The sequence below is a fragment of the Eublepharis macularius genome, chromosome 6 (genome assembly GCF_028583425.1).
Source record: "Eublepharis macularius isolate TG4126 chromosome 6, MPM_Emac_v1.0, whole genome shotgun sequence".
Lineage (NCBI taxonomy): Eukaryota > Metazoa > Chordata > Lepidosauria > Squamata > Eublepharidae > Eublepharis > Eublepharis macularius.
Window position 1 is genome coordinate 68,093,336 of NC_072795.1, and position 25,654 is coordinate 68,118,989.

General features: G+C 44.6%; 1 protein-coding gene and 1 pseudogene across 2 annotated transcripts in view; both read right to left on the reverse strand.

The window, feature by feature from the left end:
• The window catches only part of NT5C2 (5'-nucleotidase, cytosolic II), a 127,997-nt gene that overhangs the window by 66,653 nt on the left and 35,690 nt on the right, over window positions 1-25,654 (reverse strand). The gene's annotated exons all lie outside the window — the stretch shown is intronic.
• LOC129332966 (U6 spliceosomal RNA) lies at window positions 5,655-5,749 on the reverse strand (annotated as a pseudogene).

Genomic DNA, 25,654 nt, shown 5'->3' on the forward strand with positions numbered 1-25,654 from the left:
AGACTCCACCATCAAAATTGCACTACTGTTAACATTCAAAGGTATTAATTCAAATATGTTAATTTTCAACTCACTGAATTTCCTATTTTTTTTGTGTGTGTGTATCTTTTCTTTTTTGTGTATCTTTCTAAGAGCTTTTTTAAAAAATGAAGCAGTGCCACTAAATGGCCAAAGATCTCTATAGTATTGCTGACCCATATGAAAAATATGGGAACTCTATAGAAAGATACTGGTCTCATATTATACTATGGGCTTTAGAAAGTTTGAATCTTCAGCCATTTTCTTTCAGCTTCCCTCTCTTAACTTTCTAGAACGCTTGTAGGGGAAACTAATGTTAGAAATTGTCTTCATTGCAACTGCAACTACATAATTTACTACATGCAACAACATACATTCAGAGTATATCTGCAAATAAACATACAATCTCAGAGATGGAGAAATTCATGGACTCTATTCATGTCATATCCAATATTTTTGTTTTATCTAATTTGGCCACATCTGTTTTAAAGGCCTCAACTATATTAACACTATCAATTTGGCATGATGTCTCTATAGGGCATGATCAACACCTGTGTCAGAGATATAGCTAGAACTATAGGGGGGAAACTGCTGGATATGACTAAGACAGTTGTTCACGACACCTATGCACATAAAAACAGGGATCACCTGGTCTCGTAACTAAATAGGCTGCTAAGGGAGTCTAAAGGCCTAGAATAAAATAACCTTGGAGAAGGGCATAAAACGATACAGTTACACAGTTGTATTGCCATGTGTGGATTAGAAGAGCCATCTAACTCATATTAATGCATACAATGTACCAAGGCCCATATACAAGGGGTATCTGAAAACGGCAGGAGTGTCTAACTTCAAAGAGGCTGGCAACTTTATTCAAGGATAGTTACATTGGTGGAGGACCAAAAGATATTCAGATGTATGAGAAACTTATAATCACTAATTCTACATAGACTTTGTCAATACAAAAAATAGCACGAATGAACTATCTATTGTTATATGTTTCAAGAAGATGTTTCAAATATGAATAATCTTGTTTGCTGGATGAAATCATAAGATAATGGTTAAGCCAAGAATTTGAGTCTCTACAGCAGCTACTGTTAAAAAAAAGTTCTGAAATCTAAAAATATTGCAAGCTTCTTTGGAACAGCTTCTTGTCTGTGACTTTTGTATCTTTGGGTAAGATACTTTTTTGGACTCGTGTAATTGCTCTCCTTTAATGATCTAAGTAGTTATACGAAGTTGTTCTACTCAGTCTCCAGGAGGTTAAATGTAGCCACTCCAGATGCTGATGACAAACTGGGCCTTGTTGAAGCATGCCCAGAGATACTGGAAGGGTTGGGGTGGGACATGTTGACAGCTGCTGAAGGGCAGAAAACCATGGACACAAAGTCAATATGGTGCTACTACTATGATTCTTCCTGATCAAATTTGGAAGAACCAGGATGGAGAGATAGGTGAACAGAAGATCACTTGGCCACTAGGACGTCAAGGTGTCAGTTACTTTGGCCTTGGGATGTAATACCTGATGAAGTACCTGTTCACTTGATGGTTGGTTGCTGACATGAATCGATCCACAAGAGGATGATTGAGGTGTGTTGTGATTAGCTGAAACTGTTCTTTCTTCAGGGACCATTCACCCTCCTGAATGGTCTGCCTGTTAAGCCAATTCGCCTGGATATTCCTTGATTCCTTGATGTGTTCTACCTTTATGGATTCCAAGTTCTTCTCTGCCCATGCTAGGATCTTGATTGCCTCTTTGCATAATGCTGAAGATCTGGATCCTCCTTGTTTGTTGAGGTAAGTTTCAGCCAACACATTGTCTGTTCTGATCAGGCTATGTTGGTCCAGCGTTTGTGGGCTGAAGTGTAGTAGGCTAGATAAATCAACCAAAGTTCCAGTAGGTTGATGGGAAGGCTCATCTCGCTGTTGGACCATTAACCCTGCACTGCTGAACCTTCTAGTACTGCTCCCTATCCAGATAGGCTGGTATCTGTGAAAATCTGTTTCATTACCGAACTGCAGTATTGCTTTCCTTACAGAAGGTTGGGCATTCTTGCCCACTGTACAAGGCTGGTTTTGATTGTCAGTGGGATCCAAATGGCTTTCTTGTTCATAATTTGTAGTTGAAAATGTCTCAGCAATTGCTGTAAGGGTCTTGTATGTAGCTGACAGCACTGCATGGCGTCAATGCTCGAAATCAGCATCCCCATCAGTTTTGCGAGTGTCATCAATGAAGAAAACCTGGCATTGATGACTGCTTGTGACATTTCCTTCATTTCCTTTGCCTTTGCTTCGGTTAGGAAGAAGCAATTGCATGTTGTGTCTAATGTGACTACTAGATGTTCTAGTCTGTTCTAGTTGTAAGGAACTTTCTGTAAGCTGATCAGGAAACCGTAAACTTGTAGACATCAGATAGTTGTTTCTGTGTCTTGGTGCAACTTTGTCTCAGAGCTTGACCTGATTAACAAGTTGTCCAAATAAGTGGTATGTGAATACCTTGTCCCCTTAGTTTTATGACTGAGTTGAGCAAGATCTTTGTGAAGACTCTTGGTGACATGGAGAGGCCAAATAGAAGTGCTCTGAACTGTAGATGGAGCCCCCTCCCATGCAGAAACAGAGGAATCTTCTGTGTCTGAAAAAAAGATCAGAATATGCAGATACATCTCTGTCAGATCTAATGAGATAAGGTACTCCCTTGGTAGCAAGGAGTCTGAGATGGATCTCAGCATCTCTATTCTGAAGTGCTTTAGTTTGATGAATTTGTTGAGATACTTCAAGTCTCCATTCTAACCTCCAACCTTGCATTTGCTATGAATGAGTTGGCTTTGAGGACCCTGTTGGCTCCCTCCACTAGGCAACAGTTGCTGGTTGATATGAGCTGAAGAGGTTTTCCAGACCTGATCACAGCTGCTCTCGATACTATCAAGGTGATGGTGGAAGCCTGGACGGTCACTGGAGTAGTTTCATGAGCTTTCCTTAGGGCAAAATCAGCCCTTTTGTCTAGCCTATTTTGGGTCATTCCCTCGGCATCTTCTTATGGTAATACAGATGATTGTAATGTTGCTACTGGAGCATCCACTTGCAGGGCCTGAAAAAACTGATTAGTAAATGATGGTAAAGCATAGAGTTTCTTAATAAAGGTTGGAAATTGACTGTTGACCACAGGTTTCACCCATTCTGCCTTTAATTGCTTCTCAAAAGATTCAGGGAAGGGGAAGACCCTCTCTGCTACACTCAACCTAGGGAAGAATTCTTTGTTCCCCTTGGGTCTGTGCCCTTGGATTCTAAGGTGGATGAACTTGTTTCTTCTTCTGATGGATTTTCCTGAAGATCCAAGGCTGCTGCGGTCTTGAATATGAGAAACTGGTAGTCTGATTTAAAGACTCTTAAAGATTTTTCTGGGATTTCTCTCTCATTCTCTTCCTCATCTGGGAGGTTGTATATCATAATATATTGTATATTATGTGTGTGTAAAGTGCCATCAAGCCACATCTGACTTATGGCAACTCCTGCTGGGGCTTTTGAGGCAAGTGGGAAGCAGAGGTAATTTGCAACTGCCTTCCACTGCAGAGTCCTCCTTGGTGGAGTCTCATTCAAGTACTGACCCTGTTTAGCTTCCAAGATCTGATGGGATCAGGCTGTACCACTCCACTTTTCCTCTTGACTTTCACTATCTTCATAAACTTCAGTTTCCCATTGAGAGTTGTCTTATCTTTTTTTTTTGTATAGGTTTCCTTTCTAGCTGCCTTAGTGGACCAGTTAGGTTTCCCTTTGAATGAAATTGTCCCTTCTATATTTCCCTGCCTGGGAGGGGAAGGACAGGAGGGTGAATTGGAGGGAGATTTGTCTCTTCCTTCAGCACTCTGACAAAGATTGGCAACCTCTTCCCTCATAGTTTGTATAATCAAGTTCAGGAAATCTGGAGATATCATGGTTCCTGATCCCAATGCATTACTCACAGGTAGACTTTTACAGTCAGTGCTGGATCCTGGAGCTGTTGCTATTTGTAGATCTACAAAAAAGCTTAACTGGCTCTTGCTGGATCCTACGCCCATTTGTTAGCTTACGGATGTGGGGAAACCACTCCACAGCCACTTCCTAGTTGGTTGGCAAGTTTACTCAAGTCAGTGGGGCCAGAAATAGCTGCTGCAGTTCTTTCGGTAGGGAGGAATGGTGTCTGTTTCTGGTACGTTTTTGAGCCTGTAATCTTTTCGCATTGTGAACGGCAGCCGCTGCAGTCTCTGCGTGATCTGTGCTAATGGCACCAGCATTGTTACCAGGAACAGTGATGAGAGGGGCTTCTAACTCTCCTTCAGAAAGGAAGCCATTGCTACCCTCATGATTTTCCATTTTAGAGTGGTTGGGAAACGCGTTCTGTAATGCTGTCTGATTTGGAGAAAATGGCTGCCACGGCCGGTAAGTTCTTCTGACTGAAGAAGCCTTTTCCTGAAGTTTCTTCGTGTAGATATATGAAATAAGAGTCGATTAGTAAAGGAATTAGAAGGAATTGAAGGAAGGCACAAGAATAAGAATCTAGAATTAGAAGTTGAAAAGAAGGAAATAAAAAATGAATAGATGAGACAGTTCTTATTTTAAACTGCTCTCCCTGTTGAGGCAGGAAAAGAACTGAGGAGATGGGTGACTCTTACCCAACGAGACAGGAAGTGGACTTTGAGCCAAGCTACAAGTGACGAATGACACTTGCCATTTAAGTGTCATTCGTCACTTGTAGCTTGGCCCTGAGTTTCTACCTCCCTGATTAGAGGGTGGGAATCACCCACTAAGATGTCCTCCACCTCAGAGGAAGAAAGGATAATTTCATGGCTTTAAATATCAGAAATCCTCACGTGTTTAACATTTGGAGGCTGATCTTGCTAACTGCTCTTGTAAAGGGACGGAATTATCTTTTTGAAGTTTTAAGAGGAGATTAGAGTAAAAGTATCAGATAGAGTTTGAGAATTTACCTTCACTGATGCAAATGGAGGCAATTTAGACCCACCAACATTGAGATGGCATGAAATAGATGCAGATGAAACCACTATGGAAATTATTCGTGTTACAAACACTAGGATGCAGACCTCATGTTCAGAGAAGAATTCAAAGAGATTTCATGTTCCTGTTACAAACACTAGGATGCAGACCTCAGGTTCAGAGAAGAATCCCTGCTGCAATGCATAATGTTGATTGTGGTATCCCCATAAAGAAGACTATATATGCCCCATTAGAAGACGAGCTGCCAGCTACTATGGCACAGTTGGTGAGAGAAAACACTGTACTTAGAAAAGAATCTCTGAATTTAAGGGCATACATCAAACAGCTGATGTTAGTGCAAGTGGTTCCAGGAGCAACAGGACCTCCAGCTGTTGTGGAACTGAAAATGACAAATATATGGACAGAAGTGAGAAATATAGTATCAGAGCCACATGAAATGGCTTTATTTATAAACTGACACATATAGGCACTGGAGGCTATCCAGTCAGTTAATATGCCTGAGATTAGACAGCATCTTGTAAATGCTCTTGTATCTGAAGCCATGGCTTTAACTTTGCAGCTTTATATCAGATAATCTGATAATCTACACAAAATCATTACTGAGATGACCACAAAAATGGCATTGTGGCTTCATTCTAGACAGAATGAGATTTAAGCAGAATTTTACCACCAGTTGGGTGATTCTCGCGATGCTAATCTTCTCTGTATTGTTCCAATTTTAGTATATGTGCTGTTGAAGCACCCATTCGAGCAATTTTCAAAGGAAACATTCGAGGTTTGTCAGCTGTCCTTGAAAGGGATAGAGAGCTGAGAGAAATGATTGCTGACAGGCAACACATAACTGAATGTAACAACATTGTCTCCAGAACTTAACAGATATTGGGCTTGGATCCCTAGAATGCCTCATATGCCCCAGAACAAAACAGCGAAAGAAAAAGGCTCCAAGGAGAGGGAATGGCTCGCAGCCTAACACGCCTCCCCAATGAGAAAGGAAGCCCCAAACCCAAAAGAGAATCAGGATTTTTTGCAGAAGATATTCAAGAAGCAGCCTCCAAATCAAATAGCCATGGTCCAAGAGATGGGACTAGTTATGATGCTGAACCAAACCATTTTAAGCAGTGATACAAGACCCAGATTCGAAAAACCAATAGATATCAGGGAGGTAGACAGGGGTCTCTCCTCCAGACAATCCCTCATCTGAGCAGGACCATCATAAATTTGAACAAGTTGAAATGGAAGCTAGATCTCATCAATTCCAGCCTCCCCAGCAGAAATTAGAATAAGGGAAATCGGAAGGTGAGGAAAGCAACCCCAAAGGGCAAAAAAGGAACTGCAGGAATACGCACAATAACTAGCCACCTTTCCTTCAAGTAATATGTCTTTTTAGGGGAAAAGACTACTCTGGTCAGAAATAAGTGATGTGAGATTTGGATTTTTCTCTCAAGAGATTAGCTGCGGCTATTTGCCACGATATGTAGAAATATCCAACTTTGGATAAATGAGTAAGAATATGAGCTAGAAGTTGCTGAGGTTGAAGGGCTGAATCCTGCTTTTTTGATTCTTTACAATGAAGAAACAATTTGTACAGAAGCTAGTCTTATGTATCCAGGGCTTGCCACTGCATCATCCTTTCGACTCCAATATCAATCATTGCTCCAATATCAATTAGAAAAGACAAGCATACCAAATTAAGCACATTTAAAAGATTTAGTGCTGAATAATCTAGCCTATTTTTAACATTATGAGAATCAAGTCAGACACAGGACTATTGCTTCACATAAAACAGCCACAGGTCCTAAACAGCCCTGCCCTGTTTACTGCAGACATTTATTTAACAGATGCTACAAAGGGGAAACACCTAGACATTGTAGAACAGGTGATTCAGATATTGGGAAAAGCTGCCTGCCTATCTTATTAGTTTGCAAAAATCCCAGCAAGCCTGAGAACAAGTTGACTTTCTCAGATTTAAAATAACTGAAGGTGGCAGAGGCCTGACAACAGAAGATGATTAGAATTAAAACTCCTAAAACACTCAGAGAGTTACAAGCTATCATAGGATTTTTAAAACTTTGCAAGGACAGTTGTCTCAGACTTTGCTGAACAAAAAAGACTATTGTTTGAGTTACTGCCAGCAGCCTAAAGGAGGAAAAGATTTCTGGAATTAACAGAAAACTCTAAACACTTAGACTGAAAAATTAAGTTTTGAGACCTTAACCGTTAACAGGTCTCTGGCCTGACAATATTTTTTAAACCAGAGAAATACATCTGCTTTTTTATCATAAGAGTGAAACACAAGTTTTACACAATAGAAAAACTGCTGCCTGTCTGTTTTGAAACAATAAGACACAGCTCAAGTCATGTTTCTAATCAAATAAAAGTCCTACAGGTGGCAGAATAGGAGCTACACTGGAGCTTTCATCCTTTGTACAGGAAAAACAAAAAGTGTACTCTGACGTTAGCCCAGGCAGATTCCCAAAATGCCTGTGTTAGGACTACCAGGATCAAGAACATTTCTGAAAAGGCTGAATATGCTACAATATTCTGTCTGCACCAGATCTTAGTATCTAGAAACCATAATGCTCAACAATTCCAACATTCATTGCTTACACATTTTATTTATCAGGGATGACCACAAAATCATTAATCAGATTTCCTGATTAAGTCACACATACTGATCACTGGATCAAACCCAAAGTCTGTGATACTTCCACTGAGCAGTCCAAGTGGAGATCATACTTTAAACCAAGAAGGGGAGAGATTAAGTGCCACAGGTAAGCACTTTCCAAGATCCTGTAAAATCAGATGGAAGATGCTGAACAGAACTCCAAGAAGCAAGAAGAGATTAGACTACAACTGGGATAAGGCTGGGAAAGTCTGATTGGTTCTCATTGTTATAATTACTATATTTCAGGCAAAGGAAGCACCCATAGATTATGCATATTTTGTAACCACTGGTTGTCTTCGGTGTTCAAAATCCTTGGACTGACTATGGTAAGAGAATCTTACTGCTTTTTGTGTTCTTGCTCTTTTCAGCTACTTTGTCTACTCCACTGCTGAGTAAACCATGCCTCACAGATGAGCAGTCGGTGACTGATTCTGCCCCACCCCTGCCCCTGCCATAATGGTAAACACCAGCACACTGGTAAACTTGAACTGTAAAATTATTTAGAAATTATCACACATTTTAACTAAGCATACAGCAATAACAGACCCATTTCCAGCAGGACTAGGTAGTCTGTTTGTATGAAAAAAATAAATTATATACATGATAGTCCAAGTGGATTGATCTAATTTCAGCAACTTTAATGGTTAATCCAGCCACTGTCCTCAGAAGAGGCATGGAATGCTCTATAGAATTGCCTTCATACTGAATTCCAACAACAGAATTCTTTCACACCATAAACAGAAGATGTTTGTTTACCTTCCTGCCTAATGAAGAGCTCTAGAGAATTTGATAGGTTGCACACTGTTTTATGTTATTTTGGTTGGTTCTAATAACAGTTATAATAATTACATGGCATTTGTACAAGATGCACTGTCACTAAACTTTATATCCAAAAAGTGTTCACATTATTTCAAATGTGCTCTCTAGAATGACACTATTTGGCTACATTCAGGTCCAGGGTAGAAAGCACAATGATTATTTAAACTCTAATTAAGAGAAAAAGAGCAAACTGTGGAATCCAGCACTCCCTACTTCTACCAGTTGCCTTTTAGAAGTGACTTCTCACCCTTCTCCATCTAAAGTGCAGTTAGGAAAAAACAGGGTTAACATACCTGTAACTTATGTTCATCGAGTTCTTCTGTGCTGACACACACATGGGGACCGCGCAGGCGCAGGCCAGCCGCCGGAGAATTCTTTAACGCTTCTATAGCTCCGAAGGGGCCGTTTGTTGCGCGCCTCAGCGACCGTTTTCCCGCCCAAACGGTCACATGTCTTCCTAGCGACCAACGGCCCCTTCCCTCAGTTCTCCTTTGCCGCCGCTATCCAATACACATAGCCATAATCCTTTAAAAACATCAATTTTGTTATAATCATCATATTATCGTGCATTGGAATTCACAGTGGGGTAGGAGGGAGGGATGTGTGTCAGCACAGAAGAACTCGATGAACGTAAGTTACAGGTATGTTAACCCTGTTTTCATCTTCGTTCTTCTGTGCCTCCACACATGGGAGAGTACCAAGCTTCACACAATAAGGAAGGTGGGGTGAAGTCCAACTCAATTTTATTATATAACAACAGTCCTAGTACCAGGACCAAGAAATAAAGCATTGTACAGTAACATTTAACTTGTTCAATAAATATATACATATATACATACATACACAAAGTGTCATTGTCAGTTATTACAACAATACCCTCCAGCATCCCTTTAGGAAAACAGGGAGTGAAGGACAGCTTTGGCTACAGAAACCTCTTGCTCTGCATTGACATCCATAGCATAGTGTTTAACAAACGTGTCAGCAGAGGACCACGTAGCTGCCTTACAGATATTAACCAGCGGCACACCCCTGATGAGTGCCGAAGAGGCTGCTTGAGACCGTGTGGAATGGGCTCTGACCTGCAGTGGGCAACCCACCCCAGCCAGAGAATAGGCCTTACTAATGGCCGACACAATCCACCGTGAAAGGGTCTGCGAAGATGCCCTGTGACCCTTGTCCTTGGCCCCGAAACAGACAAACAAGTGGGGACCATTACGGAAGTCCTTTGTCCTATCTAAATAGAAAGCTAAGGCCCTCTTTAAATCTAAGGTATGAAGGGCCCTTTCCCCTTTGGAAGATGGCTGTGGAAAAAACGCAGGCAGCGTAATTTCCTGCGACAGGTGAAAGGCAGACACCACCTTAGGCAGGAACTGAAGGCATGGCCGCAGGACCACCCTATTACTGTGGAATAGGAGGAAGGGAGGGTCAGCCCTAAGTGCTGATAGCTCACTAACCCTTCTGGCAGACGTTACAGCCACCAGAAATGCCCAAGCCTCAAACCGATGCCACTTAGCCTCATAGGACCATCTAGTGGACGGCTTCCTAGCGTTCAGTAAGACCCTCTCCACCTGATCTGAAAATGCTACTGGTGGGGAACTATCCGCTAGGCTGACAGGTGAAGCTTTCCGGGGTCGTGATGGAACAGGCTCCCGTTCTGCAGGAGATCCTGCCGGGGAGGCAGACTCACATACGTCCGTTGGGACATCTGCAGGAGCTTGGGGAACCACACCTGTCTTGGCCAAAAGGGGGCCACAAGGATGCAATCAGTCCTGTCCTCCTCTATCTTGCACAGTACCCTGGGTATCAGTGGGAATGGCGGAAATACAGTGTAACCCGCGGGTCCACATAAACTGGAAGGCATCCCCAATAGAGAGGGGGTCGCTCCCTGCCCTTGAACAGAACCTCTGGGCCTTCGTGTTTGCTGCAGTCGTGAACAGATCTATGTCTGGATGGCCCCACATCTGGAAGATCGGCCCAATGTACTCTGCGTTCACTTCCCACTCGTGATCCAAGAAGAGGAACCTGCTCAGGGCATCCACCCGAGTATTGTCTGAACCTGCCACGTGTATAGCCCGAAGCATCACACCATTCCGGACTGCCCACTGCCAAATGAGCATGGCCTCCTGGCAGAGGACCATAGATGCTGTGCCCCCTTGCTGGTTTAAGTAGTACATGGCAGTCGTGTTGTCCGTCTGTACCAACACCTGGCGATTTTGTAGCAACGCTGCAAGGGACACAAGTGCAAAACGAATGGCTCTTAGTTCAAGCACATTAATATGGAGGGTCTTTTCCCTCTCTGACCAGACATCCTGCACACATACATCACCACAATAGGCCCCCCATCCCTGCAGGGACGCGTCAGTGGTCACCGTAACGTCAGGATGCCGATAACCAAACAGGGTCCCCCTGAGTAGGTTGTCATCAGACAGCCACCAGTCCAGGGAGGATAGAATAGCCCTAGGTATGGACAGCTTGAGAGACGGAGGGTGGCGCATAGCATCATACCTCCGCACAAACCAATTTTGGAGCGGACGCATATGCAGTCTAGCAAAAGGGACCACAGAGGTGGCTGCTGCCATATGCCCCAGCAAACATTGGATGGAACGTACAGATTGGAAGCGGTTCCTTTTAAACATGGATACCAGACCCTTCAGTGACTTAGCCCTCTCAGGGGGGAGCAGCGCCTTACCCTCTACAGAGTCTAAAGTTGCCCCAATATAGGAGACCTTTCGGTTGGGCACCAGTTTAGATTTTCCAAAATTTACCAGAAGCCCCAAGCGTTTGCAAGTGCTCAGTACTAATTCTATGTCTTGCACCAGCTTAGTCTCCGAACCAGCCACGATGAGCCAGTCATCGAGGTAGGGAAAGATAGTACAGCCCTCCTCCCGAAGGAAGGAGACCACAGGAGCCACACATTTGGTGAATACACGTGGCGCCGTGGATAGACTGAAGGGCAGCACCTTATACCGGAAAACCCTTTGCCGGTAAACAAAGCTCAGGTATTTCCTGTGCTCCTCACGTATCCCCACATGAAAATAAGCGTCCTTCAAATCGAGGACAGCAAACCAATCCCCTTTCTTTAGCAATGAGATCACAGTTGACAGAGTGACCATCTTGAACTTAGTAACCTTTAAAAAGGCATTAAGGCCCCTCAAATCTAGAATGGGGCATAAACCCCCATCCTTCTTGGGGACCAGGAAGAACCTAGAGAAGAACCCCCTTACAGATTCCTCATAGGCCATTTCTTCCACAGCACCCTTGGCCAAGAGCGACACTATTTCCGCATCTAGCTCTGCCATAGTATTATTTACAGCCGTTAGAGGTGAACTACACCTAGGCAGTTCCAAAAATTCCAGCCCGTATCCCACATCAACGATCATTAAGACCCATGAGTCAGATGTTATTGACTCCCAGTCAAAGATGAAAGGCCTAAGCCTTTCGGAAAAGTTCGGGGATGCGGCTGGATCGTCCCATCAATATTGCCTTCCAGGACCCTGCTGATCCTTCTGCTGGGCCACGGGTTGATGAGCACGAGGTTTGAAAGGCCTACGCCTCCTAGGCTGCTGGGCAGGAGTGTAGTGCCGCTGAGGGTAGGCAGGGTACTGCTGGTAAAATGGCCGCTGTTGCTGGTACCTGCCCTGGTAGTGATACGGTATGTACCGTGCAGCGTACCGTGGCCTGGGTGCAGGTTTATCCACTGGTGCCAACCCCAAGGACCGTGCCATCTGCCTGTCCTCTTTTTTCTTCTTGAGGGCCTCATCAGTCGTGGTAGAAAACAGAGAATCTCCTTCAAAAGGTAGGCCCTCGATCCTAGACCTCACCTCCTGCGATAGAGCCGTTGACCTAAGCCAGGAGTGACGTCTGAGGACCACTGCCGAAGCCATCCCACGCGCAGCAGTGTCGGCAGCATGGCTCCCAGCGTTCATTTGCTGCTTGGACAGCCGAACAGCCTCCATCTGGAGCAGGGACACCACAGCTTTTTTGTCAGGTGGCAAGTCCCCGACGTAGGACGCCAGCTTCTCCCATAGATAAAGTTGGTAGCCAGCCATGATTGTTTGGTTGTTGGCAATCCTGAGGCCCAGGGAGGAGATAGAGTACTGGCGCCTACCCATCATGTCGATCTTTCTGCCCTCTTTATCCGGGGGTGCAGAAGAGGGGCCCGACCGACGAGGCTGGATCTCCTCGGCAACCAATGAGGAGGGTGGAGGGTGTCTTGCCAATGACTGCCAGGTGACCTGCTTGATCTTGTACATCTGCTCTATTCTTTTCGATGTAGCAGGTTGGTCACAGGGCACCTTCCACACTTTCTCCACAATCTCTTCTACCCCTTCCAGCATGGGGAAGCCCACCGTCGCCGGGTTGTCCCCGTAGATCCGACGCAGGAGCTTATCCTTGGTCTGTGGCGTGGCCGAGGAGATATCCATCTCAAGGGCTTTTGCCATGCGAGCCATCTGGTCGGAGTAGATCCGAAGATCCTCGTAAGGGGAGCTGGTATTGGGTGCCACGTTGTCGTCTGGGGACGGCTCCAACCACGACTCCGACCTGTAGTCCCCGATACTCTCAGCCTCCTCCTCATCGGAACCAATCACCGACTCGTCTCCCCGATATGGTGGAGGCAGCCAACCCTGCCCTGAGGTGGATGGCCTCAGTTCCAACAATTCGAATCCAGCAGGGGCCCCCTTCCAGTGGCAATGGTAGGCCAGGGGGATGTACGAGGCCTGACGATGGCGAGACTCCATGGTGTTGCCAAGTAGGCCCCCTCTCATGCTTTAAAGCCTGCCATGAACTGTGTTAAAGTTTCCTGCGTTGCTGTTTCACTGCTACACAAAGATTGCCTTGCACGTGTGTGTCCTGATACACGTGTCAGTTTCCTGTCTGCTGTTTTATTACCTTGCTACTGCAATAGACTGTGTAGTTTACTGACTCCATGTTTGGATAACTGCACAAAGGACTCTTTTTCTGGGCAGCCCTGCCCTGCCCTGTACCTGGACTTCCCAGTGTGTGCTTTGGACTGCGTTACAAGTGTGCCCCGTGCCTGCATTGCCATCTGCCACGGACCGTGCCTGTTCCCTGCTTTGGACTGTGTTTTGTGTGCTGTTTCCCCTGCCTCCATGGAAGCCTGCCTCATATGGGCCCAAGCCGCTGCTAGCAGCCGGGCGCCTGCCGGGGAAACCTCCAGCGAGCCTGGCTAGGCGCTCCCTGGTCAGTTCCCACCTGGAGCGTCCCGCGAGCCGGTCCCCGAGCTTGCCCTCGCTACCGGGCAGCCTGCTATCCAACCCCAGCTATGCCCAGCCGGCATCCATGTTCTCAGGCACCCAGAAGACCCAGGGAAGAAGACTGCTTTGAGAAGCCATTTCGGCGAAGCGGGCACACCACGTCCGCAGCGAGAGTACCTCGCCCCGCTCTGCATATCTTAGGAGCCGCCCCGGAGAAGGAACTAAGTGCCGACCATCCCAAGCACTTAGAGAATGCATCTCAAAGAAACCTCCGCATTCCAGAGCTGATAACATCAGGACAAGCCCTGTCCGCTGGAACATCCTTTCAGCCCACTTGGATTTCCCCCTCCCTCTTTTGTCCCCTCTTCCTGAGGTGTCACTTATCACAATCTGATTACCAAAGTGGCCCATCCAAGCCATTCAGTAACCCATTAGAACCTTTGTCTTAATCTGTGAGAATCACCAAGTACAGCACCAGCCCCAGGGTACGTTTTGGGGTATTTAAGCTGGTCTCTCAGACCACTCGGTGCGCGTGCCATCCTATCCAGAACCCCTTGCTGTCCGCCCGTGGTCCCAGTGCTGGCATTGGGCCACCTCGCTGTTGTGTCTCTGCTTCGCTTCAGGATAAGTGAGTACTCCCCACCATCGTTGGGAACCTGCTAATGCGAAAGTCTCTGTATTTCCTACTCTGTATTTCTTAGATCTTGTATGTTCTCTTGTATGCTTGTGCAAGTTTAGGCTTACGCCACATTGTTAGCAAATACACGTGTTTGGAACCTATTTGTAGTCTGCCTCTTTTTCACTAGAGTGTCTGGAATCGGGACCTCCGTAGACATAGGTTAAGATCCGCGCTAATTTTAAGTTACAGACTGCTAAAGCTAATTTCCCCTTATAATAAAGAGCAGTTCTGGTAACAATGGAGCACCCGGAACCGACGCTCCCCGCTTCAGAACTGCGCCGGCTATGGGTGGAAGCCGCCGGGGACCGGAGCGCAGCTGGAGCAGGTGAAGGTCAGATCCGATGGTGGGTTGGCGGGCTCGGATCCGCAGCCGGGGAGTGATCACTAGGGATCACAATGCTTCGGATCTGACACCTTCCTCGGGGTCGGCTTCCCGGTGGCGAGCTGTGGTCTCAGCGCCGCACCAGCCGTCGGATCCATCAATGGCCTTGGGTCCGCGCTCCTCGGTTCCAAGTCCAAAGCCCTCGGATCCGATCGAGTCGAAGAAGCGCTACGGGGCGGTCTCACTGATCCCTGCGCTGGAGAGGCCGCTCTCGACGCCGCAGCACTCGTCGGCCGAGATCTCGACGCCGACTTTGTTGATGCCACTGAGCAAGCTCGGGAACGCTTTTCAGCAGAGGGGCTAGGGCCAGCCGTGGGGGAAGGCAGCGGAGTACCCTCGGACATGACCTTCTGCCACAAGGAGGAGTTCAAGCGGGCCTTGCACTCCTGCCGGGCCTTGTGGGTAAAGCCCTGGCATATTTTACAGGCCGAAACGTTGTGGGTCTCCCCCAGGCAAAATAAACACAACTCATGGCCATCGGTCTGGGCCATTTTTGTGTGGCACTGAATACAGTGCTTGAACAAAGCCTTGGAAGCCATAATAGGGTCGGGCAAAAGAGTAGTCAAACAGTCCGATTCTAATTACCGAGTCCAGAACAAGATCCAAATCAGAAAGACGAAGAGTAGTCAAGTCCGAAGTCAAAAAACCAAATTCACCAGATCAAGCAATAAAGCACTAAAGCACGGAGCTGCAAAGCAGACGTTCTCTCCAAGCGGCAGCAAGAAGAGAACTGAGGGAAGGGGCCGTTGGTCGCTAGGAAGACGTGACCATTTGGGCGGGAAAACGGTCGCTGAGGCGCGCGACAAACGGCCCCTTCGGAGCTATAGAAGCGTTAAAGAATTCTCCGGCGGCTGGCCTGCGCCTGCGCAGTCCCCATGTGTGTGGAGGCACAGAAGAACGAAGATGAACATTGGTACCAACAGTAACTAGTACCAACATGAACTGTGGCTAATGCTAACCAAACTTCTTGCTTAACCAGAATCCAAAGCCATCATTCAATGCTAGTTTTAGATCCTGGTTAGTTTTAACCATAGTTAAGACTGGTGCCAACATTGCCTTAAGGTGGTGAGAGAGGGAATATGCATTTCTGGGAAAGACTTTTCACCTCTTTAACCACTGTTAAGAAAGAGTCAGCATTTTCTCTGCACCAACCCTTGGTATCCGGTATTTACAATGCTTAACATTATTAACATCAAGTAGTTGATCATAACTTAGTCTGTTTTTAACACTCTCTTTGATAGCAGCCACCAATATTTCTTCATTTGAAATCGATTACGGAAAAATTACCTGACATATCTGACTCTCAGCCGATGCTTGTTTATTATTTTTTCCCCTGACCTACCTCCTGCTTAACTGATTGTAAATTTAGGCAACACATATTTCACAACACATGTCTTCATGTCCTTCACTGTCTGGTTCCAACTCGATGTTGCATCCTTTGGGCATTTTCCCACTGTCATTTTCCCACTCTAAATGCTTTGACATAGGTAACATTGTTGCTTCTTTCTCCAGATTAGAGATGGGCACAAACCAAAAAAACCCCCCAAACCACGTGATTCGTAGTTCACAGCATTCCACGGAACCTCGAACCACGAACTTCTGACTTTTTCCCAGTTTGTGGTTCATTGTTCCGTGGCATTTCAACCGCCCTGCACCAGCTGCTGAAGCCAGTGCAGGGTGTTTGAAACAGACAGCCCCTTTCTTCTGCTGCCTGGGCTGTCTGTAAAATTGACAGCCTGGGCATCAGGAAAAGAGGCTGTCATTTCACAGCCCCTGCGCTGGTTCCAGCGCGGGGTCTGTGAAATGACAGCCTCTTTTCCTACTGCTCTTGGAATAGGAGAAAGAAGCTGTCATTTCACAGACCCCGAGCCGGTTCAAGCGTGGGGTCTGTGAAATGGCAGCTTCTTTCTCCTGCTGCCCGGGCTGTCAGCTTTACAGACCCCGCACTGCAGGGTCAGTGAAACTGACAGCCCAGGCAGCAGGAGAAAGAGGCTGTCAGTTTCACAGACCCCCGCACTGGTTTCCGCCCACTGCCTGAACCCAGAGCGGGGTCTGTGAAACTGACAGCCCCTTTCTCCTGCACAGGGGCTGTCAGTTTCACAGACCCTGCGCTGGGTTCAGCCAATGGGCTGAACCCGGCCACAGAATGGCTGGGAAAATTTGTTTGTTCCATAAACATGTGTTCCCATGGAACGCATGTTTCGCTGCAAACGAACCAGCCATTCCATATGGAATTTTGTTCCATGGTTCATTTCTTGCCCATCTCTACTCCAGATGGTTCGGATACTGGCCATTCTCTCCCCATCTTACCTGTGATGAGCACTAACTAGCATCATCTCTTGTCACTCTATCCTGGACACTTTTTTTCTTTCTTAATCCTTCTATCTGTCCTCAATGCTTCTTTTTTCAGTAGAGTAACATTTCTTCTAATATTAGCCAAAACAAAGAATACAGTTTCCTCCGAGTCACTTGCTTATACTTCAACTTGGGCAGAAAAATGTTAGAAGTTGAACTTTTTTGGAATGTCTGTTTATACTCAACTCTAAACCTTTCAACAAAGATAAAGCTTGAATACACAAAACACACAAAGATATTCCTTCACTTGCCACTCTAGTTTCATGATGTATATGATCAATGAGATAAAAATAGATTTATGGGAGTATATTCTCTTTAGATTAATTTTGAAGAGCCATGCCCACATCCTTCTTTAAAAGCAAAATGTGATTATCTTTGATATTGCCTGATGGCTGTTTCTGATTATTCCATTTTGAATCTCGTATATACTATAATTTTATGTAAGTTGCTTTGAGGATTTTACCAAACAGCAAGATAGAATTTCTTTTTAAAAATAAAATATATCATGCCCAGCATAGCTCAAATGTACCAATTCACTTAGTTTTCTACATGTTCAATAAGATTTAAACCTATGGGCAAGCATAAGCAAATACCTCTACATAAATTGAACAAATCTGTCTTTAATCTGCCATGACAATTTTCAACAAGGGGCAGTTAAGAATGCTGGGTCTGCCTGATGAGGCTGTTGTGAGGATCCACAAAATAATGGATGTTCAGCATATATGTACAGCATAGGAAACAATACTTGACCTGTATTTTCTTTATATAACTTTATATGTACATTAATCATATTCTACAAATAGTCCACCTTTCTCACTGAGACTCAAGGTGGATTACACAGTGTAAGTCAATACGATCAAAAAGATGGGAGATCCAATAAACAATGCAATAAGATTTGGATTGCAGAAATCTGAAAATAAGCAGAAATATGAAAGAGAACTGAAGAAACGCAAAAACAAGCATATGCATTTAAACATGACACAATAAATGATACAGAAATTATACAGGAGTATACTTACAGAAATAAAAAGTATGTACTATACACAGGAGTACAGTACACAGTCTTCATCCCTTTACCAAAACATCTTTCTAAACCATTTCATTACACTACAGCCCCTCCCCCTTTTTATGCAATCAAGTCCCAGGTGACTTTATGGCAACCCCACAGTGTTTTCATGGCAAAAGATAGTTAGAGGTGGTTTTCCATTGCCTGCCTCCACAATGCAACCACAGACTGAACACTCCTATTACCTGTGTAAAGAAGCCCTCCTGAATAATTCAATTTTTACAGTTTATATTCAATGCTCAGAGCAAATGTGTTATTTGTCTTCCCCCAATAATTGGAAAAAGCAGCTTCTGACAACACAGTTAGGAAGTCAGAATGTTGAAAATTTTCATTAATGTTTTTCTTGACATATTTTGAAAGACTACACAGTCAGACTTTAACATGAAAGTGGCACTATATATTCTACTAATATAATTCTACTAACATTATAATAATCTACTACATCTGTGAATACTTAAATCTGCGGATCAGGGTTACACAGAAACAAGGGAGACTTTTCTCTAAACATGGGGGACCCCCCAAGTTTGGCAAAAAATCTGAAAACTGGAAAAGAATGGAGCAGAGGGTTTAAATCCCCCAAAACAGAGTAACGTGGTTGGCACATGTGCAGATAATACACCTCTACTGAGCAAGGCAAGCAAGGAGATGTTGCTGCTGTCCTCCCATTGCTTAAGAAGAGCAGGGAATGGGTAGCTGCTCTAACAGGCAGGTAGTTACAGCACTTCAGCTGAGCATTCTGGCTGGTGACTGGCAGGCCTACTGAGTGAGACAGGGAGGATGGGTGAGTGGATAGATGGTGGGGGTGTTAGCAGTCAGATCTCCTCATGCTAAGAGGACAGTTTATAGATGAAATATCATAAACACCCCTTCCTCATATATCATAAGTCCAAGGTTCTGTCTAGCCCAGAGTGGATGCCAGCTGGTGGAAGTCTGGAAAACTACCAGAATGTGAGTAAGAACAGCTGATTGACTGATGCCCCTCCACGTCCCAGAGACACATTTCTTAAAACAATGAGGCTCCCAGGAAACCCCTGCCTTAACTTGTCAATGCCTGATCTCACTCCACCTCACCCATCTACCCTAATCAAAGCTATTCAGCAAACCTGGTAGCTTTTCCTGTCCAGTGCTTAAAGGGTCATCAAACACTTTTTCACCTATAGTCTACCTCAGACAGGAACCATAAAACCTCCCCCAACTTACTGTTCACCTCCGGAGACAGCCATTAAGCCACAGTTTGGGGGGCAAGGGTGTCATGTGCTGGGTGTGTGTGTGTCTTGGGACCTGCCATAAACCCCCAAATCCATTTGGGCTTCTTCTCTTCTCATGAAACACTGGTCGTTTTGCTGCTGCCTCCATGAACCTTTGTCTTCAAAACTGGTAACTATCGCTCTCCCTGAAACTGCTTTTGCCCCCTTTCCTCTTTGATTTTCTTAGTTAGCCTTATATAGCCCAGTTTGGTGTAGTGGTTAAGAGCACGGGACTCTAATCTGGAGAGCCGGGTTTGATTCCCCACTCCTCCACGAAGCCAGCTGGGTGACCTTGGGCAAGTCACACTTCTCTGGAGCTCTCTCAGCCCCACCCACCTCACAGGGTGATTGTTGTGGGGTAATAACAACACTTTGTAAACCGCTCTGAGTGGGCATTAAGTTGTCCTGAAGGGCGGTATATAAATCGAATGTTGTTGTTGTTGTTGTTGTTGTTGTTATATGTGTGCTGTGTGTGGTTTTCTGTACATCTCCCTTTTCATTTCTCTTTAATTAAAAAAAAAACCTTTCCGGTTGAGCATCTGCCTGACTTATTTTGAGAGTTCTTTAAGGGAATAATCCCTGGCCATAAACATTGTTGGAGATTCCTAGAGACAGAAAGGCAAGGGGAATGCGACCTCTCCTCCCTGCAAGGTCCCCACTTGTAGTTATAAAAACAGAGGTTCTCCAAGTATTTTAACCAAACTAACTCTGTAGTGCATAGCAGCCACATGCTCAAGTTATGTAAATGCACTTCAACTGTACTAAAATCACAATCCTTATATAATATTATAGAGAAGAAAATTTTAAAAAAATATTTCTAGAATTATGCTCGTTTGCAAGTGAAACACAGCAAAGAAAAACCAGGGACTATTATGGCAACTATTATGTAACATGTGGTGATCTGCTAAATTTCACTCATTTCTCTGCTAGAGGCACAAAAAGTTAAGCTTAGTTCAGTGAACCGAGAAACTGTTGCATATTCCCTGCATGTGACATACAGGATATTATAAATACTATCTTTGGATTCCATTATTTTATTCTGAATACCATAACTGTCTCCTAAACATAATTGCCTACAATAGCAGCCTTCAATATTTCCAAACACAGAACCAACCTTTCATCTCCAAGAAGCAGCATGAAACACACTGAACTACATGCATGTGACAAGAAATCAAACATGTCACAATCATATGAGTCATACAACAGGAAAAGAAGAGGAAGAGGAGGAGTCAGAATTATGACTTCACAATGGAAGAGGGAACACAAATTGGGGAGAGTAGTGAAACTGCTGACCCTGCCACTCCACTAGCAGGAAGTAGGAGGCAAGTTGCCTTTGATCTCTACCCATACACAGAAACAGTAGGTCCTTCTGAAAAGCAGCCCAAAATGACAGCTTTGTATGGTTCAAGAGCCACAAAATGGGGTTCCGCATTGTATGGGCTGAAGACTACTGGGCCGTCATCACATGGGCATCTGTTCCGTTAAATTTACAGCATATAGCGTCATCGCTGATATCGGCACAGTAACGTTCCTTTGGGTCACCTCGCATTTCTTCGCGCTCCCAGCTGTCCACACCTAAGCGCTCTGTTCCGTTCTCTCTAATGGGCGCAGAAGCAGCTCCCCCCCTTTTTTTGGCGTTTAATTCCGCTATAACGGAATAACATTAGCTTCCTAATCTACTGCTGTTTCCTGAATAATCTGAAATCCGTGTGCACAACTGAAGTTGTTGTCAGCTGGATGAGGCTGCAGTCTTCCGCACCTAAGATCCTCTCGGTAACGCAAAACTGAAAGCAGAAGTCGGATAGAACGGTTGCAGAGTTTAAAATTTTCCCACGCAAAAAAAATAAAGGCATTATATCGCTATAACATCGTAATTAAAAAAAACAAACCAGAAAATGACTGAACACAGCCATTTTTAGCAAGGTGTGGTTTTGGGTTAAAATAAAAATTTCTCTAATGGCAATTCAGTCATTTTTACTTGTTTTCTTCAGCAGAAAATTTTCATTGTGTGATGTCGTTATAGCGATATAAGGACATTATTACAAAAAAAAAGGGGAGTCGTGGGAGAAATGGATTCTGGGATTGAGGAGAGAAAAAAAGGTGGGCCTATGGAGTGGCGAGGCGAAAAACATTGATGTGAGGCATTCACACTGAGGCGCAAAATATCGCGACTATCAAGCACAAAGCAGAAGAGAGAAAATCGCATCAGTGTTGGAATAAGGTGGGTGTTTGAAGGGAAATTGCGCCATTTTCACGCTAAATAGAAGCCCGTGTGACAACGGCCAGTTTGGTGTAGTGGTTAAGAGCACAGGACTCTAATCTGGAGAGCCAGGTTTGATTCCCTACTCCTCCACGAAGCCAGCTGGGTGACCTTGGGCGAGTCACAGTTCTCTGGAGCTCTCTCAGCCCCACCCACCTCACAGGGTGATTGTTGTGGGGTAATAATAACACTTTGTAAACTGCTTTGTAAACTGCATTAAGTTGTCCTGAAGGGCGGTATATAAATTGAATGTTGTTGTTGTTGTTGTTGTTGTTGTTGTTGTTGTTGTTGTTGTTGTTATATAATATAGTAAAATAAATCATCACAGAGCAAAAATAAGAATCATTAAAAGAGTGGTGCTTAAATAACATTTGTTCACTGTTTTTCATCTCAGATCTGACCTTATATTTATACTGGTCCAAAACATCCACATTACCATAAGGAATACACCAAATTAACCTGCATGGGAAAGTAATGTATATCATGACTATGAACCGACATACCACAAAATGGCATGGTCACCCTGGTTCTGCATCAAGAAAAACTAAATACTGTAACTTGCATAAACAGTGAAAATTAAACAAACAAATAAAATTGGCAGAGACACACACACTTTATTCGGTAAAATAAATATTTGGATTTAAGAAGGAACTGTAAAACTGAAATTGACATAGAAACTAAGGCTCCAAGTAGCGATATAATCAGGGAAATTGGGATTTGCCCATGAGGTGGTTAAAGAGGTTGTGTGTTTTTTTTGTTCCACTAAAATTGCTTAAAGTCCCAAGGAAAAGTGAGTAATTCAGAGCTTATCTATAAGGGATGAGTCATTGTCCAAAACTTAAGCATAACTCAGTGGAAGTACATCAGTTCCTCTGATCAAGAATTATCTGAATCACACTAGTCACTGATGTGTACCCTACCAGTATCCTCCCACTCCACTGAGCTAAATTTGAATACTTCCTGCAGCCTAAGGAGTCTTTTCCCAACTTTAGAGGCTCTTCCACTGGAGAAAAAGCCTCTTAAGTTGGAGAAAAGCTCCTTAGGCTGCAGGAAGTCGCTTTGGAAGAGGGCTGGATCCACACCATAGACTGAAAAGTTCTCCTGGTATAGTTGCTCAGGGTCCTAGAAATGTTATGCCGGTGCCGATTTTACATGAATGTATATGGAACTGTAATAGTGCTATTTCACAGTAAATAGCTGTTTATTTTTTATTATGTGTAAAAATCTATCTGTAAAAAGAATGCACAGCAATATTTTGAGGTACCATATCCTCTTCTTAGATTAAAAAAATAATCGACACTCAGAGGTTCACAGTCTAAAGCAGTGTTTCTGAATTAGTGTTCTATGGACCCTTAGGGTTCTGCAGGACATGATCAGGGGTTCCATGAGAAATCATAGAATAATTAAATAAATATTTGAAATACCACAAAAAATTCCAAATATCCTTCAAAATATCATGGTTATTAAGATTATGTAAACTGACTTCTATCTACCTACCTTCCTACCTACCTGCTTCCCTATCTATCTATATGTAGCAGCTCTTTACAAATAAATATTCTTGTTAACAATTTAGCAGTAATTGAATGATGCTCCCCACCATCAAGTTTTTCTGGTAGGGAAACATATTTATAGTTGTAGGTGTTCCCTACGATTTGCAAACTTAATTTAGGGATTCCTCCATGAAAAAATGTTAGGAAATACTGGTTTGAAAGAAGACTGGAAATGAAAGAACTAGAAGCAGCAGATTACATGGAGATGGCCTGAGACATAAGGTTTTAAACACCTCTTAATAAGGAATTTGATGGGCTAAGCAATGTCCAGTCATAAACAAAGGTGGAAGAAAGCCCAAGCTTTAGAAAGAACTGTGTTCCTCTCAACATCTCTTAGGGCTGTGAGATCTGTCTCATTTTAGTTAGATCATTTTCTATAGGGGTCCCTGTGCTCTAGAACAGCCTTCCAGAAGGGGATCAGGAAATCATCCCTACTGTCCTCCAGGAAGCTGTGCAACACAGTGCTGTTTTAGAGAGCTTTTGGATGATGATATCATGATACAAGCTTGGAATGTTAGGCCTATTAATTTCTGTATGTATGGATCTGGTTCTAATTTGTTTTAAATGTAGAATTCACTCTTGTCCATAAACCAGACTGGATGTTATGTTTTTATTTCAAGCCACCTTCAGTTTCTCAATTTGGGGAAAACCAAAATAAACATTATAATAAATATGATATGACAAATTAGTGAAGAGACTATGGGCATAGAGAAAGCAAAAGAACATGAAAGAGATATCAATCTCTTTAAAGGTAGCTTGAAGCATGGACAGCACAACAAGTCAAAGAAAGCCAGTGTCAGGGCTTGCAGCGGCCGCTGCTGGGCGGGGCACTGGGCGGTCTGCTCCTGACATCAAAGGGGGGGCAGGGATTCTGCAGGACCCTCCTCTGTGGAAGGAGGGGCAGTATACATCACCCAGACTCCCTCTCAATCCACTCGCTGGCCTGCTCAACCTGTGCCACTCACCCTCCTTGGCCTCTGCCATCTCCTCCTCCTTCATCCACTCTCCTCCTTGCCTTTGCTCTCGCACTGCTCTGCTCTCACTCCACATCATCACTCCTTACTCACACCCACCACCTCAGAGCTCTTCCTAGCCACCTTATATAGGGTTTCCTTTCCCCGCCCCGCTTGTTCCCTCTCCTGACTTGGCCCAGCTGTGCCTTCCCTCAGGTGTTTCCCTCCTACCACTAATCCCTTCTTGGCTGCCTTGCCTTGCTGGCAGGGTGGGGTTGAATGCGAGCCATCCCCAGCTGAGGTCTCCTTGGCCTTGTTCACGAGGAGCTGCCCCAGTAGGCCTTTGAACTGCTAAGCTTGCCTGGCCTTGCTCACGAGGAACTGCCCCAGCCGGCTTCTGTGCTGCTGAGCATGCCTGGCCTTGCTCGCGAGGAGCTGCCCCAGCCGGCTTCTGTGCTGCTGAGCTTGCCTGGCCTTGCTCGCGAGGAATTGCCCTGGCCAGCTTCTGGGCTGCCTGCTCATTGATGCTGGGCGGGGCTGCCCATCTCCTCTCCCAGAATGCCTGTGGCAGCTCCACCTGGAGGGGCTTGGCTCCTAGCAACTCCTGAGCCAGGCTGCTGTCCTCTAGCTGGGGTGTGGCTCTGGGCTGTAGTGGCTGCTTCTCCTCCTTGGCTGGTAAGGGCTCTTTTTGGGCTGCTGCTGGGTCCCTATTCCCCCTGCCTTGGCCCTTTCCCTCTGTCCTGCTTAGCCCCCTCTCTTCCCCCTGGAGGGTGGGACTGACTGGTCCCTCCCTCCAGCCCTCTGAGGCTTTGGCCTTTTGCCCCTTCCCCCTGGAGTGGGCAAGTTCTGGACCTGGTTGCTGGCTGGGGTGGTAGGGCCACTGCCTCCTGGTTGCCTCCCACTGCTCCCTCCTGGCAAGTCTGGGGGCTGGGACTCAGACCCCGGACAGCCAGTGCAAGGATGACTATAAAGGAATCATGTGATCTCAGCAAAACAGAAAAAAATCAGGTAGAAATCATTGTTGGGCACAGATAATGGTGTAATATACAAGTAAGAGAATGGACCAATATCCTAATAATATTAATTCAAAGAAAAAGAGGACAGATCTTAAGAGGTAAATAAATGACACTCTGAGACTGAATCATAAGGAGAAAATCAAGTTTACCACCAAAAATTACAAAGTATGGGAAGAATAATAAATATCATTATCCAGAATTAAGAAAAGACAAAAAAGTAAAAAGAGTTAGAAGACTTTTAATAACAGGTTTTGAAGGATGTGTGAGAGAAAGATTAAAGTGAACACAGTCACCAAAGTGACATCACACCTGCCCCAACAGAAGCTTCCATGGGTAATATAATAGACTAGAACAAATTATTTTCTGTATTTTAGACAAAACCGATCAGGAGGACTACATGTAGCTCGCTAGTTCTCTATTTATTTAAAACAAATGCTTC